The sequence below is a fragment of the Prionailurus bengalensis genome, chromosome A1, assembly GCF_016509475.1.
Source record: "Prionailurus bengalensis isolate Pbe53 chromosome A1, Fcat_Pben_1.1_paternal_pri, whole genome shotgun sequence".
In the NCBI taxonomy this organism is placed as follows: Eukaryota; Metazoa; Chordata; class Mammalia; order Carnivora; family Felidae; genus Prionailurus; species Prionailurus bengalensis.
Window position 1 is genome coordinate 15,409,232 of NC_057343.1, and position 18,189 is coordinate 15,427,420.

The window sequence follows — 18,189 nt, forward strand, 5'->3', positions numbered from 1 at the left end:
GGCTGCACTCCTTTGGAGGCTCTAAGAAAGAATCTGTTTTCTTGCTTTTTTCAGCTTGTAGAGTCTACCTATATTACTTGACATGAGGTCTTTTCCTCCATCTTCTAACCAGGAGTAGCATAGCGGCTTCTCTCCTATTGATCTCCTTCCCTCTTTAGGACCTGTGTGATTACATCAGGTCCACTTGGATAATCCAGGATCATCTCCATATTTCAAGATCCTTAACTTATTCACATCTGCAAAGTCCCATTTGCAATATAAAGTAACACAGTCACAAATTATGAGTATTAGGATATGGACATCTGTGGAAGGCTATTATTCAATTTACCACAACTCTGTACTACCTACAGTCCACTGCCCACCCCTGTGGTCAGGCTCATGTGAGGAGGTCAGCCCTTGCCTATTCGTGTTCACACCAAGGTACTGCTTCTGGTCCATAGCACCTGAGGACAGTGGGGTTGGTGACAGTTGTCCTTTGCTCTGTCAGTCACTCTAAAGATAATAACTTAGTCATCAACCTCCAACCTACCTCTGCACAAGAACTATGCGTGTAGCTCTGACACAGCTCTATGGTGGCATCCTCTTAGGCTGCTTCACTAAAGTGAATTGTTTCGAAACTTACCAGATTACCTCCTCGCCTCCCAAAATACTACTACTAATAATTCATAGTACTAAACACCTAATTTGAAAAGAAAAATCATAAAGCTTTTTAGAAGAGACTATAAGATATATCTCTATGACTTTGAGATGGGGAGAAGTTGCTTATACAAGATACAAATATCACTCACTGTGGGGAAAAGCTACTCAATTTGACATAAGAACATTTCCTCATTGACAGGCCATAAAAGGATTGAAAAGATAAGCCATAGAGTAGGAGAAGATTCTTGCAACATGTATAATAGACAAAGGATTAGTATGCAGAATATATAAAGATTTGTATAAAAGAGAAAGAACAGATGACCCAATTTTTTACAATATCCAAAATTCTTGAACCAGTTCTTCACCTGAAAGGATTCTCAGTAATCATTTACATAAAAATGTACTCAACTTCATCAGTAATCAGGCAAACCCAAATTAATACCACAAGAGGACATCATAACATACTTATGAAATTAGCAAATATAAAAAAATATCTGAAAACATTTGATGTTTGTGTTTGTGTGAATGTAGACCATCAGATACTCTTATTTACTGCTGGTGGGAAGGTAAATGGGAACCACCACTTTGGAAAACAGAGTGGTGTTATCTAGTAAACTGCAAGATAGAAAGACAATATAACCCAGTTATTCCACGTTAGGTTTATTCTCTGGAGATACATGTGTTTATGTGCAGGACAATACATGCATATTGTATGCATATGTAGGCTCATAGTAGCTTAGTTTGTAATTTCCCCAAATGAGAAACAACCCAAATGTCCATTAATAGAATGGACATATAATAATACACCCAGTGGGACACTATACAACAATAAAAATGCTCAGTCACTCATGCCATTCAACATCTATTGAACTTCTTTATTCTAGGCACTGAGGCAGGAAGTCAAAATAAATTAAAACAGGCCCTCTCCTAGAAAAAGCATCTGGGTGTGGGGTGGGGAGGGAAGCAAACAGAAACTTACAATTCACTGTGATATTAGTGAAGCACTACACTCAAAAAGAATGCTTTGTAGATTTACCACACCATATCTTTTCCTCCCTCTTCTAGCTAGAAATAAATAAATAAATAAACAAACAAACAAATAAATAAATAAAATTGCCTTTCTGTTCATTTTTCTCTTTGAAATTAAAACCGAATCAAGCTGAGGAGATACACATATAGTATACTGGGGGAAAGAAAATGGTAAATTACAACAGCAAGAACAAATGCTAATGGCTTAAATCCCATGGACTTTCAGAGTAATTTCGATGTTGTCTAATGACCAGACATAACCATGCCTCTCTGGAGCAACTGCTTGGCATTTAATCTTATGGGTTCTGTAAACTGTGAAACTAATCAGGTCTCTTATGAAATGGATTCTAGATGATTAGAATTAAATTTGTGTCCACCCCACAAGCACAGATAATGCATTTTTATAAGTCGTATTCCTTGACCTCTGTTCTTCCCTCTTCCTTCTCATCTCCTTCTAATGTACCTCATTGCATTCTATTACTTACATTTTATGTGTAAAGGCCGGAATAAATCCTTTCTGGAGAAGCTAGGGGATGGATGAATGAGGAGGATAGGATAAGATAAAATAGGATAAGATAACTGTCTCATCTCTCTTAAAGAACCAGCAGGTGTTTTAAGGGAGGAGATTATGTATTATTCATCTCTATTTCCCAGCACAAAGCCAGACACAGAGTTGGTGTTTTAGTCAGCTTTCCCTAGATTATGCTGCAGGATAAATAAGCTCAAAATCTCAATAGTTTAAACAACAAATATTTATTTCTTATTTATGGTAAATGTGCTCTTCAGGTCAGCCGGGCCCTGCTAGGCTTGGCACCGTGTGTCTTCTCATTCTGGCATCTTGGCTAAAGAAGCCAAGACTAAGACATAGTACCAGCAGCCAGCTTCAGCCATGCCAAGCAATGGCATTTAAATCTTCTGTTCGATCACGGCAAAGGTCATGGTGACTGGTAACTCCCATTGGTCAAAGCATGCCAGTGGAGAGTAATTGTGAACTGCTGGTGTTCAATAAATGTTTGCTAAATGAGTGTTGCAGTCATTACTGTGGTAGTTTCTCTACCTCACAATACATGGTGAGGTTCCTGAGCCATGAGCATCTACTGTCGGGTAAACACCCTCTCCCCTGCCCCTGGAGTTGTCTTACAGAATATGAGGTCCAGAAGGATGATTCCAGACAGTTAGTTAGAGCAAAGTATTTTCTCTATTCCCTCATAGCTCAATGAGCAGAACCAATGAAAAGTGAGACAGAGGAGTTCACTGGCAAATTAATTCTTCATCTTTTAGAACAAACTTCAGTGTGCATAAGAATCACCTGGGGAGCTTGTTAAAAAATATAGATTTCCACTGATATTGAATCTGTGAGACCAGGAGCTTATACTTCTAGGCTCACCATGTAGTTCTGAAGCACAGCATGGTGTGGGAGCCCTGCGTAGAAGCCAGGAGCAACTTGGGCTTGGATGCACAAAACATCTTCTCAGGCCCTGCCACACTTGAACCTCAGGAAGGAGCAGCTTTATCTTTCCCAGCCCTCACTGCCCTCTACTGCAAGGAGGCATGTGGAGAAGAGCCAGGCCCCAACTCCTCTGGGCCACCCTCGTACCCGAGCATTCTCCGTCACCCTGAAATTGCATGACTGTGCGGACCCAGGTCTGTGAGCAACCGCCTGAGTGCTGGGAACTTGTCTGGTTTGCCTGTACATCCCCAGTGCCAACCCCAAACTTAAACTGCGTAAATGCTTACTGGATAAACTAATCAATCTCATTAGTGATCCCTATCTATCACAGCAAGAGTCCTCGAACTCCAGCACATGGAGAATGAGCTGGAGGACTTGTTCACAGGTTCTTGGCTTCACCCCCAGAGTTCCTGGTTTACCAGATCTGGGGAGGAGCCAAGAACTTACACTTCTAACAAGCTCCCAGGTGATGGCCACACGCTGCCACTGGTGGTGCAGGCTCATACCTGGAGAACCCCTGCATTAGAGTTCTTTACTTTAGCTTTTTCTGTCTGTAAAATTAGAAGAAAGGGACCTGCTCAAAAGGCTTGACAATAGCTTTTAGAATCATGTAACACTCTGCCATGGCTCTAAGTGTCCAATCGCATCAGTCCACAAACTTATATGTGACAAAATCTCTCTTTAGTACTCTATTACTGAATTCACTTTCATTCAAAAAGGTCCCTGAGGGGGGTGCCTGCGTGGCTTAGTTGGTTAAGCGTCCAGCTTCGGCTCAGGTCATGATCTGAGTTTGTAAGTTCGAGCCCCGTGTCGGGCTCTGTGCTGACAGATTCTGTGTCTCCCTCTCTCTCTCTGCCCCTCCCCTGCTCATGCTCTGTCTGTCTGTCTCTCTTTCAAAAACAAATAAACATTCAAAAAAAATTTTTTTAATTATAAAAAAAAAAGTCCCCGAGGGCAGGAAGCTTTGGGCCCTGTTGCATCCCAAGAACAGTCTTGACACATAGCTGGTTGCCTTATAAATGTTCTTTGAATAGATGAATGAATGATACCAGCAGTATCCACTGGTCTTCATGCCTCACTTGCTCTAGGGGTCATGCTACGCCTTGCTGCTCCTGTCATCAATGACCCTGGAGGGTGTGCTTTTTGATACATTCTTTTGGCAAGGGTGAAACCTCACTCTTGCTCTCCTCAGCCTGGCACACAGCCCTCAGTAGGAAAGACGCTGGTTCTCTGCTCTCAGAGATCATGGTGGAAAATCTCTAATTCTCCAGCTTTTTTTTCTTTGGAAAAAGAATAAATAAAAAATGAAGTACAACTATTATGAATCAAAAGGCTTTGGCTTTTAATTCATTGTTTTGGCTTTGAATTTCATGCACCTCATTTGGAACTCAAAGCAAAAAATTTGACCCTTTGTTAACAATAGGTATTTTTCTCTCCTTGTAGAGCAAGGGACTCAGCCTTACTTTTATAATAAGCAAATGGCCTTACATCTGTTTTAGGGCTATAAGAAGTAAAAGGAATAAAAGAAGAATGCATCAATTAGTATTTCAAAATAGTAAGCAGCTATGTTTTGTTTTGCTTATATTACAGAAGCACATAGTATACAGTATCATCATCATACTATATGATCATATTACCATCATTAAAACAAAACCAAATCCCATTAAAAAATTTTGTGTACATAACTTACACACCTTTTGAAGAAGATATATTAACGTCATCTAGCACCACGGGGTATCCACCCATTCTTTGCCAAGCTTTGCTGGTGAAGCCTGGGGCTCCGAAGGAAAGTTCACAAACCCATTAAACAAACTCATTCATTTCTACTCAAGGGAATATTCTGTCAAGAAGCCCCCAGTCACAGCCTGCCCTGTGGCAGCTCATCACAAGTAACCTTCTCAGAAACATAAGTTTGCTCTGATGTTAGGAAAAATAAAAACTGGTAACAATAGCACTTGCAAAGGAACATACCTCCTGTTACCATCTCAATCCTGCTGTTATTAGCTCAGACAAAAGAAATTCAGGGCACAGACCAAGAGAGCTTGTAAGAAACAGGATGAGAGAGGTACTTTGAAATATGGGCGCACTGGTGTGGCCGGCTTCTGCTCATCCCCCAGAATGCCTACATCATAGGTATCAGGAGCACTGAGCAGCTCTGTAAGGCACTGACATGAGATGATGGAGGAAGGAAGGCACTATTTAGTGTTTATCACATACCAGAATTATTTAAGCACTCTGCAGACATGATCTTATTTCTTTAAAAAATATTTTTTTTTTTAGGGGCGCCTGGGTGGCGCAGTCGGTTAAGCGTCCGACTTCAGCCAGGTCACGATCTCGCGGTCCGTGAGTTCGAGCCCCGCGTCAGGCTCTGGGCTGACGGCTCGGAGCCTGGAGCCTGTTTCCGATTCTGTGTCTCCCTCTCTCTCTGCCCCTCCCCCGTTCATGCTCTGTCTCTCTCTGTCCCAAAAATAAATAAACGTTGAAAAAAAAAATTAAAAAAAAAAAAAAAGAAAGCCCTCCTTGCTGAAAGGATTAAGGAGACTTTCAAAAAAAAAAAATATTTTTTTTTAACGTTTACTTATAATTGAGAGACAGAGAGACACAGAGCGTGAGCAGGGGAGGGGTAGAGAGAGGGGAGACACAGAATCCGAGGTAGGCTCCAGGCTCTGAGCTGTCAGCACAGAGCCCAACGTGGAGCTTGAACCCACCAACTGTGAGATCATGACCTGAGCCGAAGTCGATTGCTTAACCAACTGAGCCACCCAGGCGCCCGACATGATCTTATTTCATCATCAAGGCAGCTCACATGCGAAACCAATGGTGCAGTGACATATTTTACAGATGAGAAACTGAAGTTTGTGGAGACTCTGTAAATTGTGCAAGCCTACAAGAAAGCAAAATTTGAATCCCTGTTTGTAACTTCAAGCCTGTGTTCTTTTCCATGACAACATGAGGTTTCTGCCTTCAGTGGTCATAGTTTGGTTCATAGGAAAGAGCACAGAGCAGCCAAGACTGACAAGTGGCAATAGGAAACCTGGCCCTTGTCAAAGGCCACAGTTTGTACTGGGCTTCTTATGTGATGATGTGTCTGGTTTTTCTTCCCTGTGATGGAACTCAGTGCAGGAGGGGGAGGGGGAGCCTGGGCACAGTGAGAGAAAGGGCCAGGATTCTGTTCTGTGGTGACCTTCTCTGTCAGAGGTGTGAGGAAAGGGCAGAATGTTAAGGAGAGGAGGCCACACTGAGAGCAGAGAACCAGCAGAGAACTTTCCTTGGTATCTCTTTCAAAGAGTTTCTAAGATTGACTTCATAGCACTCCCACTACCCCCAACTCTGCTACTCCCCAAGCACGGAGGCCCTTAAATTGACCTCAAAATTGTTGATTCTCTGGGTATGGGAATGAGAGGAGGGCAGGATGTCCTTTTTATTTTTTATTTATTAAAAAAAATTTTTTATGTTTATACATTTTTGAAAGACAGAAAGAGAAAGAGTGGGGGAGGGACAGAGAGAGGGAGACACAGAATCCGAGGCAGGCTCCAGGCTCTGAGCTGTCAGCACAGAGCCCAATGTGGGGCTTGAATCCACAAACTGCAAGATCATGACCTGAGCCAAAGTCAGACGCTTAACCAACTGAGCCACCCAGGTGCCCCAGGATGTCCTTTTGATAGCCAAGCTGTAGAAGGGAGTTTCCTTTAGTGCTGAAACAAAACAAAACAAAACAAAACAAAACAAAACCCATTGGTTTATTTGGGAGATACTTGACCAAGTGAGCAGGGACAGTTTAAGGGTAAACATTCTTTAAATTTCATTTGAAAAAATATACTTCTTCAGTCTCTCCATACTGTGACCTCAGGTGACCTCCCTGACTTGGGTGGGTTTCACAAAGGACCCATTTGGGAAAGGCGACAGCCCTGAAAGCTTGTCCAAGCTCAGAGGCAGCCTGTCTGAGAGTTTCCCAAACTTCCTTCCTTGATCTGCACCACACACTCCTGCGTCAACCTGTACAAGGACAGGTGAGCTCACTGGCTGACAGGTAGAGAAGCCACAAGTCTTCCAGCTGATGCTCCTGTAACATCCTTCCTAGAGGTGCTCACCCTCAGAGCTGTGCCCCTTCTGATGCCAACCTCTGCTCTCAGGTGTCTTTTCTTTTCCTATTGCTCTGTTTTAGGTCAGCCTTGCTGGCACCTTTCCATATTCCCACTTCATCAGGTTAAGCTCTGTTTAATTTAGTCATGAGAGATCTCTCTCTAGACAACTGCCTGCACTCCTCCAAAATTACCCGAAGATCATATTGCTTTTAGTTGTTCCTTTTCTTTCTTTAATGGAACATTCCTCTCTCTTACCAGATTTCTTAATAATAAACTCTGCTATTATTTGTTAACTATCTGTTTAGGAACTATCTATTATTAGCTTCTCTTGTAGTTAAATATGATGAAATTAACATTCTCTTTCCCAAGTTTTGGTAATGCAATGTGGTAGAAACAGAATGGCTATCTAATCAAATACATTTATTAACCAGATGAGTTTGGGAAAATTCCATCACCTTCCTGAGACTTGATTTCCTCATCTTCAAAATGGGCGTATAAATAATTACTTTACATGGTTGCAGGAAAGATTGAATGAGATAAAGTGCCTATCACACTGCTAGGTTGCCAGGTATATAGATTAAACGTAAATGCTATGCCCTTTTCTCTTCCTCTTCAAAATGTATATATATTCCAGAAAATTTCATGGTTCCTTCCCTAAAATCTGTCTCCACAACCCAACAACTTATACCACACTGCTATGAGCGAGGTTTGCAAAGCTTGTCTTCCCAAAGAACTTTGTGCAGGCTCTATGTTCAGGAAGCATAAACGCTTCAATTTGTCTCTTCCTGGGTTTGCATATCTGAAAGCAGCAAGAGAAAAATTTTCCATGGCCTGTCAGTAAAGCCTTTTCTAGTAAAAAAAGAAATCCTATTAAAATAACAGTTACAGGTTTTTCAAATGGGTTACATCAATGGGGTAAAACCACAAACTGCTTTCATATATGCACTCTCAAATTTCCTCTCTTCACCCACCCTTGATGACAGCGGATGTAGAGCCTACAAGCCTTCCAATCACTTCCAGCTATTTTAAGGGGGTGGGGGGCAGGGATCTTATTCAGTGCCTGACTTTTGGATATTAACAGGTCTGATCCCGTCTTACATCAAACTTGAACCTCATAGCCACTTCATAGTGTAACCCCCTCTATCCCCAGCAGCTCAGGGCTTACCCTTGCTGAGAACTTTACAATGGGGAAGAGCTGATATAAGAACTTTTTGTTCTTTCTTCATCAAATCTTCTGGCTCTTTCACATTAAGGAAAGGGAGGGGGGTTAGAGAAAAGCGGGCAAAAGGCTAATGTCACTGGTGCTCTCTCCTGGCTAGTTGTCAGTCATACTCTCTCACCTCAGGCACACAAATGCTGATTTTGTCATGGCATCATCTAGAGTTCTTTGGTGCCCTGCCCTTATCCCTATTCCATACCTCCAGTACATTCACATTCTCTGCCATAGACAAGAAACTCTTCAGCAGACCTTTAGAGACCTCTCTCTCCAGCTTCTGGCAGCCCACCCCAACCCTTCTCAGCGTTGCAGGTGCTCAGCTCAGCAGTCAGCCCTTTGAGCAAGGCCCATCAAGACAGCTTGAGCCTACTAACTGCCGGCAACTGCCATGTTCTTTTGTCCTTGAGGAGCTCTTGCATCTTTCCACAACAAATGGGGAAAGCCTAGCTCCCTCCTTGTCCTACATCCATGGGTTAAAGTGCTTCTCTAGCTGTCCTCCAACTGTCAGAGGTTTCCACTCAGAAATCAGTAGTCCTCATGTTTATGCCCCTAGTCCATGGGAAACCCATGACACCTTCCTACTGCAATCCACTTCTTCCCCTCCAGGGCACCTGGTGAGCTTGGGAGGGTCTGCAGCTTGGGAAGTGCAGGGCCAGGAGTGAGATGCCAAATGTCTCTCCTTGCAGTGCCCCATTCTTGGTGAGCATGTCTCTCAGACCCTATCACTTGGCTTGGGGGGTCAGAAATGCTTCACTAACCCCTCAAGGCCAAGAGCTCTCTTTCCTTCGTAGCCATCTTCTCTCACATAGGCTGATGGCAGCTTGAGGTGGAGGACAGTTTCTATGGTTACCAGACCAGATCTAATATCTTTGAGTAGTTTTGGCCTAGGTGTGTTCACCATTTCATTTAGAATAGGGATCTTTTGCCCAGTTTCTCTGCTTTAGGGCTTCAACTAAAATTCCAAGAAAACAGAAAGAACATTTCCACTGAACATCCTCTTACATATCCAAATAATAAATGACATGGGAATTACTACTTAGGTGCAATATACAAGCTATATTTTAATTGTTTTAGGATACAGCTAAGGCAAGATTTTAAGACAACCCAACTATCTATTTTAATTCAATCTTTTAAAATCACTGCTTTATGAAAACTTGCCTTTAATTTCTACTTCAAAGAATTAAAGCCTCCCATTTATGGTGCCAGGAAGCACCATATAACATATGCCTGACAAATATGTCTAATTTTTTTAAAACAGTCTTGCAAAATGGGTGTTCTCCTTCCATTTATTCCATTTCACAGATGAGGAAGATGAGACTTAGAGTAAGTAAATGGATCAAGGTCACACAGATAGTAAATACCCAGCATTGAAATTTTGCCTGTCTGACTCCAACAGGTATAGTCTTTCCAGATCCATGTTATAGCCCAAACAGTGGTTACAGCTTTATCTGTAGAATAATAGCTTTTTAAGAGTTGTCCTAAACTGCAATGTACCAAACACTATTCAATAGGAGTAAAAAGGGGTACTGGGGAGAGGGGAGGGTATTTCAGGGCTGCATAAGTTTGAGAAATGGTGGGTTAATAAAATTAAATAATGTTTAATTGTGTAATTTCTTAGAGGATTTATTTTTAACAACTTTACTGAAATATCTTGAGATATCTTTGACATATTAAAAATTGTATATGTTTAAGGTATACAATGTGATATTATAAAATATTTATTTATTTGTTTTTTATTGATATATTTATTATTTTAGAGAGAGAGAGAGAGAGAGCAAGCAGGGAAGAAGAGCAGAAGCAGAGAGAAAAAGTCTTAAGCAGACTCCACTCTTAGTACGGAGCCAGATGCAGGGCTCAATCTTGTAATCCTAGGATCATGACTTAGGCTGAAATCAAGAGTTGGATGCTCAACCAGCTGAGCCACTGAGGCACCTCTACAACTTGAGACTTTTATATATGAATACATTTTGAGAAGATCATCACAATCAACCTAAATAATGTATCCATTACCCACCTCTACATAGTTATCATTTTGTGTGTGTGTGTGTTGAAAAAATTTAAGATCCATCCTCTTAGCAAATTTCAAGTATACAATACAGTATTATTAACTACAATCAACTCATTCATCCTATATAACTGAAACTTTGTACCCTTTAAGCAACATCTCATTTCCCTCTCCCCATCTCTTAGAAACTTTAATGTATAGGTGAATACTTTGGTTACAGGGGGGCAGAAGGGAAATAAGCAGCAAATTGCGTTTTTAGGACAATTGTACTGACCTCTCCTGGAATAGAACTCTGTGGCTCAGTGACCACTGGATCTGTGTAGAGGTGGTCAGTAGGAGACAGACAGTTGAGTTGGGCAGGCTCTGCAATGTAGCTCCAACGACAACCCATGCTTTGTCATTTGCTTTTTGGTGAGGTCTCCCTCACCATCTCCTTCCCCTGAAACTTCATATTCTTTAAACTTCCTTCTTCAAGATCACTAACAAAAGACAGAGAAAGTGCACAGCTTCGGTTCCTTCCCAGCACACCCTTTCATGTTGTCTTCTGCTCCATACACGGTCGCTTGGGCACCTCAATTATCATCATGGTGAAACCAGACCCTACTTATCCTTTCCCTGACACTCATTCTTCCAGACTTTTCAAAGTAAGAAATAAAGAATCTGATAATGCCACATCTCTAAAGAAAGATTCCTTTAAAGTGAATTTGACAATCTGGCTTTCATTCAGAGCTCCTTTAGAGGCCTTACTATTTTCTTTGCTCTTTGTGTATACTTGGAGACATATTTCTGACATGTAGAATAGAGTAGTTCTAATGCATAATTACATAAGCATTTCTTTTCTCTGATCTTCCATATCACATTATTCTTTCCTGGCCACAGTGATCACCTGAAATCCTCTCCTTCTGAGGATCTACACCACTCACTCCTAGGGTCCTAGCTTGCCCTCTTTAGGGGCCAGTAACTTGAACTGCATCAGTTCCGTTTACATTCATGAGGCTCAGATTTGTTTTTAAATAAACTTTTTATTTTAGAATAGTTTTAGATTTACAGAGAAGCTGTGAGGATAGTAGAGAGTTCTCATATACTCCACACCTACTCGTTTCCTCTATTGTTAGCTTACATTTGGATGGTATATTTGTCACAATTAATGAATCAATACTGATTCATTATTATTAAAAGATTTCCTTGGTTTTTACTTAATGTCATTTCTGTGTTCCAGGATCCCACATTACATTGAATCCTCATGTCTCCATAGGCTCCTCTTGGCTGTCACAGTTTCTTAGACTTTCCTTATGTTTGATGACCTTGACAGTTTTGAGGAGTACTGGTCAGTTATTTTACAAAGTGTCCCTTAATTGGGATTTGAATGATGTTTTCCTCATGATTAGACTTATGAGTTTTTTGGAAGACCATGGAGAAAAAGTACTGTTTTCACCATATCATATCAGGGATATGAAAGCACAATAGTACTAAAAAAAATGACTCATTACTGTTGATGTTGACTTTGATCATCTGGCTGAGGTGGGATTTGTCAGGCTTCTCCATTGGAACATCTTTTTTCTCCCCTTTCCATACTGTATTCTTTGGAAGGAAGTCATTATGTGCAGCCCACATTTAAGGAGCAAGAGTTATGCCCTACCTCCTTGAGGGAAAAGTATCTACACAACTTATTTGGAATTCTTCTATATGGAGATATGTCTCTTCTCTCCTATTTATTTATTCATCACTTATATCAATATGGACTTATTTTATATTTTAAACAATAATCCAATACTACTTCCATTTATTTGTTGCTCAAATTGTTCTAGCTTTGCCCACTGGGAGCTCTTTCCATTGGCTCCTCTGTCTCTTTTACATACACCATCATTTTGTGTTTTTTCTTTTTTCCTTCCTTCCATCCACGTGCCTTCCTTCCTTCCTTCCAATGCTTCCTTACTTTCTGACACTACAAGTTGCTCCAACCTCATTTTCTGCATTCTCTGACATCATGCTCTAATTTGCTCTTCACTTTCTCCAGATTCTGTGCCTCTGTCTCATAGTGCTTAAGTTAGAAACACAAATCCTGAAGTAATTAATATGTTTTGAATTAGTACAATGATTTGATATGACAGACTGCTCCAGTAATCTTTAATGTTAATGAAACTGCATTTAGAGAAGATAAGAATTAGATTCATTACGAATTATTTACTTATACAGCCAATTATGAACTATATGCATGAATGGAGGGAAGAGAGATAATGGAAAAAAGAGATAAGCCAAAGAAATTTCTATTTCACTAGCAATAGTCAGACACCCACAAGTAGATAGCTGCTTACTTCCTTCCTGAAAACTTCAACTAAGTGGTGGGTTCACTTACCTCTATCCTGAGATCTGGCTGAACAGAAACTGAGGAAGGCCTCAGTTTCTCCAAAGACTGAATAACAATAATAATAATAATATAGTTACATTATTATTAAATAATAATTTTAAATTATTATACATAATTAAATATTATTATTATTTTAATGTTTATTTATTTTGAAAGAGAAAGACAGAGTGCAAGTTGGGGGGAGAGAAGAGAGAGAAAGGGAGAGAGAGAATTCCATGCAGGCTCCAGGCTCTGAACTGTCAGCACAGAGCCTGACTTGGGGATCGAACTCATGAGCTTTGAGATCATGACCCAAACTAAAGTCGGATGCTTAACTAACTGAGCCACCCAGGTGCCCCTTATTATTTTTTTTAAGTTTTATTTTTATTTAAGTAATCTCTACACCCAACATGGGGGTGAACTCATGACCCCGAGACCAAGAGTTGCACATTCCTCCAACTGATCCAGGCAAGCACCCTTCCAAAGACTACATAAAATAAACATTCAAGAATTGCTAAGAAATGACACATCAAAATAAATAAGGCTATTGCAAAAAATACAGCATATTTTATCTGGTTTATTTAGAAACATCTGGCGTCAGGCCAGGGACCCTTTAATCTGATATATAACATTTACAATGGACCATTTCTTACTGTCTCTACCCCAATCTAAAACCTTCCCACTCAGACTCTAATTTTTTGTAAAAAATTAATGATGATGGTGGGCAAAGGAATTCTCAGTATCATGAAATCTGATGATCAATGATTGATTTTTCATTGGAAAAACTGGAGTTTCATTGGAAGACTGGAGTTGCTTTGGTGAATTATTATATATGACAAATTAAGGAAATGTTATGGCAAATTATATTGCAAGAAAAGAAATAAAAGATATTCCTAAATATTTTCATTTTGTAAGAATACAGAATTATATGGAATATTGTGCCCCTACTGGAGAGAAAGAGCCAATAAACTGACAATATGCAGTAGTCTCCAAAGAAGAAAGGTCAGCTAATGATGGTGCAAAAACAAATGAGTTTGTCTCAACTCTTACAAAATGATAGACATTATTATAAGCAGCATTGCTACCAGTGCCCAGTTAATACTTTTAGTTTCTTGGGAATAAATTTTATAACTTTTTTTTTTTAATTTTTTTTTCCAACGTTTATTTATTTTTGGGACAGAGAGAGACAGAACATGAACGGGGGAGGGGCAGAGAGAGAGGGATACACAGAATCGGAAACAGGCTCCAGGCTCTGAGCCATCAGCCCAGAGCCTGACGCGGGGCTCGAACTCACGGACCGTGAGATCGTGACCTGGCTGAGGTTGGACACTTAACTGACTGCGCCACCCAGGCGCCCCAGATTTTATAACTTATTGATACTGTTTGAATCATCAGGAAGCTCCCTAGGCTTCAAACAAATATGTTTGGGTGGATAGAATCACAAAGCAACTTAATTCTGCTCACTGTTGCTTTAATTTTATTCACCAAAGACAGTTTTTTCCCCCTCTTTCCTTATGAAATCTCCTGCAATCTCACAACTTTCTGGTTACTTTCCATATTACGAAGTCCTATAATCCCTCTAAGGGGCAAAACAAAATTTCAAATTGGCAATTAAAAAGTTCACACTCCTGTATGGAGGTTCCTCAAAAAACGAAAAATAGAACTACCCTACGACCCAGCAATTGCACTACTAGGCATTTATCCAAGGGATACAGATGTGCTGTTTCAAAGGGACACATGCACCCCCATGTTTATAGCAGCACTATCAACAATAGCCAAAGTATGGAAAGAGCCCAAATGTCCATCGATGGATGAATGGATAAAGAAGATGTGGTATATACACACAATGGAGTGTTACTCGGCAATCAAAAAAAAATGAAATCTTGCCATTTGCAACTATGTGGATGGAACTGGAGGGTATTGTGTTAAGTGAAATTAGTCAGTTGGAGAAAGACAAATATCATATGACTTCACTCATATGAGGACTTTAAGAGACAAAACAGATGAACATATGGGAAGGGAAACAAAAATCATATAAAAACAGGGAGGGGGACAAAACATGAGAGACTCATAAATATGGAAAACAAACAGAGGGTTACTGGAGGGGTTGTGGGAGGGGGGATGCACTAAATGGGTAAGGGGCACTAAGGAATCTACTCCTGAAATCATTGTTGCACTATATGCTAACTAATTTGGATGTAAATTTAAAAAAAATAAAAATAAAACAAGTTAAAATTAAAAAAAAAAAAAGAAAGTTCACACTCATGTATTAATCTAAACTTCCAACGTCATTCAAGTCACAACAGTTCCCCCTCTCTACACTGAATCATGTTCTGGGGGAGAAGGTGTTACCAGATTCCTCTCTCTTTCTAGCTACTATTTCCCTTCTCAAGTTGGAAGGAAGAAAGAAGATTAGGGGAGCACAAAACATCCTTCTTGACTGGTGCTCTAAATCGGCCTTAACATTTTGAGTTTGGCTGATGTTTGATGTTTGTATTTCTTCTGGATGCTTTTGTGGCTTCATGGAGTCCTAGTCCTTCATTCACTGCAGATTTTTCATCTGCACTTCATTTAATGCCAGTAATACATTCTTCTCCAGCTTATCCTGACTCCTCGGCCACTAACAGTCTGTCTCTAGTTATTTTCCACTGACATCCCATCACTTCTCCAAGTGGCCCCAGTACACAGGACCTAAAATAAACCACAGTGGAGCATGAGAAATACACATGCTTTCTTTCCTCTGACAAACTTGGAGTCCAAGCTCATCCTTTGGTAGCCACCACTTCCTCAGCTCTGTTGTCATCAGCTAACTAGCCCATCATTATCTTTAGGTTTCTCAGAAGGGAGTTAGTTACCATTATACCATGACCTTTCAGTTTTAGGCAACACATATCAAGCTCTGTAAGTGATCCTTCTGTAGGTCTAAGAGATACATACTTTCCACTTCTTCTGATGGGGGAATAGGACCAATGCCACAACTCTTACCAGAGAAACTTACTAAAAATCACTCTTTATCTCCAACAGCTCAACTCTGTGATACCTTCAGTGCGAGTGAGGGTTTTAATAGTGCAAAATATTTTGATATAAATCTTTCTAGCAAGTTCTACCTGGTGGTCTAACTTTCAATTCACTTTGATTTTTAACATCTGACAACATACTGTCTTGGCCAAAGCTACTATTTCAACATTTCTACAAAACACTTACCTAAACACACATTCCATAAAACAGGGGTTTTAAGTTTATTTACTTATTTTGAGAGAGAAAGCACCAGTGGGGGAGAGGCAGAGAGAGGGAGAGAGAGAATCCCAAGAAGGCTCTGCACTGTCAATGCAGAGCCCAACGTGGGGCTTGACCTCATGAATCGTGAGATCATGACCTGAGCCAAGATCAAACAGTCAACTGACTGAACCACCCAAGCACCCCTATTCCACAAAATACTTAATGCTAATTTTCTTTGGCCACTATGGCTTATTGGTGATTTATATTTCTACAAATATTCAAAATAAATAGAATGTTATCTGGGATGTAAACCCAAACTTTTGTTTGAGCAGATGTAGAAAGTGGGGGAAGTTTCAGGAGCTCATCAACATTTAAACTCTAGTTCTGTCCTTTAAATTCTTCTTATCTGTTGGTTGAACATGTTTCTCTTTAGGGACGGGCAGCTGTTCTCACATCATCATTATCTCCTACACTTGGTCTTGGTGTAAACTCTATCTCCAATCTCTTTCAAGGTCTCAGCTTCAATAAAATCTGTATCTTTCACAAATTTCAGCACAGGAAGACTTGCTATTTTGATTTATTGTTTTTGCTGTAGGATCATAAAAAATTACAATGTGAAATTCAAAGATAACCAATGGTTTTCTTACTCTGGCTGCGTTTGCTTCCTCTCTAAAGGTAGTGGACATGGAAATATGGTTATGCACCTTAGATTTAGGGAAGAAGCATAGTGGTTACAAGTATGCCAAAGAGAAGAAACACTGTTAATATTTCAAATTAATTTAGGTGTTTCCTGTAAGTTGACACGAAACTTTAGAGGATATATATGATCCTCTAAATATATGCACTAATAAGTTAACAACAAAATAAATAATGTGCTATTTTAATTTCCTGGCATCAAATTGTAAGAAACTTCCTACTCAAGTTTGTCAGAATAAGGAAAAATTATCTCAAAATGTATTAACTCAATAATTAAATTAAAGACAGACTGAGATTTTCAATGAGAAGTCCTGGTATCCAATTCTGGTTTCACAATTTGCTGGCTATATACTCCTAAGCAAAGTACTTAATATCTCTGAGACTCAGCTATCTCCACTGTAAAACAGATATTATAAAAAAGTAGTCCAGGGGTGCTTGGGTGGCTCATTCAGTTAAACTCCAACTCTTGGTTTTGGCTCAGGTCATGATCTCATGGTTTGTGGATTCAATACCCATGTCAGGCTCTGTGCTGACAGTGTGGAGCCTGCTTGGGATTCTCTCTCTCCCTCTCTCTCTTTCTCTGCCCCTCCCCTGTTCTCTCTCTCTCTCTCTCTCAAAATAAATAAATAAACATTTAAAAATACAAAATAAATTGAAAAGCAGTCGATAGTGTTCCTTGAATATTAAAATGTTCTTCTTCAGCATTGTTATTATTCCTATAAAAATACCAAGATTTAAAGGAAATGAGGCTATCTTCCAAACTACACTTTTCACAGAAAGAGAGGCTGTGCAGGAGGCATGGGAAATGTGCTGGAGGCTGGAGGGTTATGTTAATGTATGTTAAATTATTCCTAATATAATAATAGTTAAATAACGTAAACCTCCGATAGGTATTTATAACAAAAGAAAGGGAGCACAAAGGGAGAGGTGAGTGGAGGTGTTCCAGGACTTGGCCTCTGTTCGGGTGGGTACGATATAAATGATGAAGCATGTGGGTCAAACAAGGCAATGACACCCTCCAGCTCTAGAAGCTAAGAGAGTAGAGGGTGTGGATAGACCACAGTCATATTCAGGTGGCTCACTAATTTCCCATGTCGTTTGGAATGCTTTTGGCAGCAAGTAACGGAAAGTCTCCACTCAACTGGCTTAAACCATGTAGAATTTATCATCTTAGATGACAAAATGTGTGTGTGTGTGTGTGTGTGTGTGTGTGTGTGTGTGTGTGTGTTTGGGGAAAGGTAGATCATCTCCAGAGATGACTAATACAGCAATACAATGATTTTAAAAAAGCCATGACCATTCCCAGTCTAAAAGCCTCATCCTCTGATGGGTTTCAGGTGCCACATCCTTATGACAACATCCAGAATTAGAAACAAGAACCTTATCTCCCTTGGGTCTCCTTTTAAGATCCAGAAGGAAAAGTTTCCTAAAAGCTACCTGTGCAACTCTCCCTCCTGTGTATCACATTTTCAAGCCTTGGTCAATCACTGGTAAGAACTATTA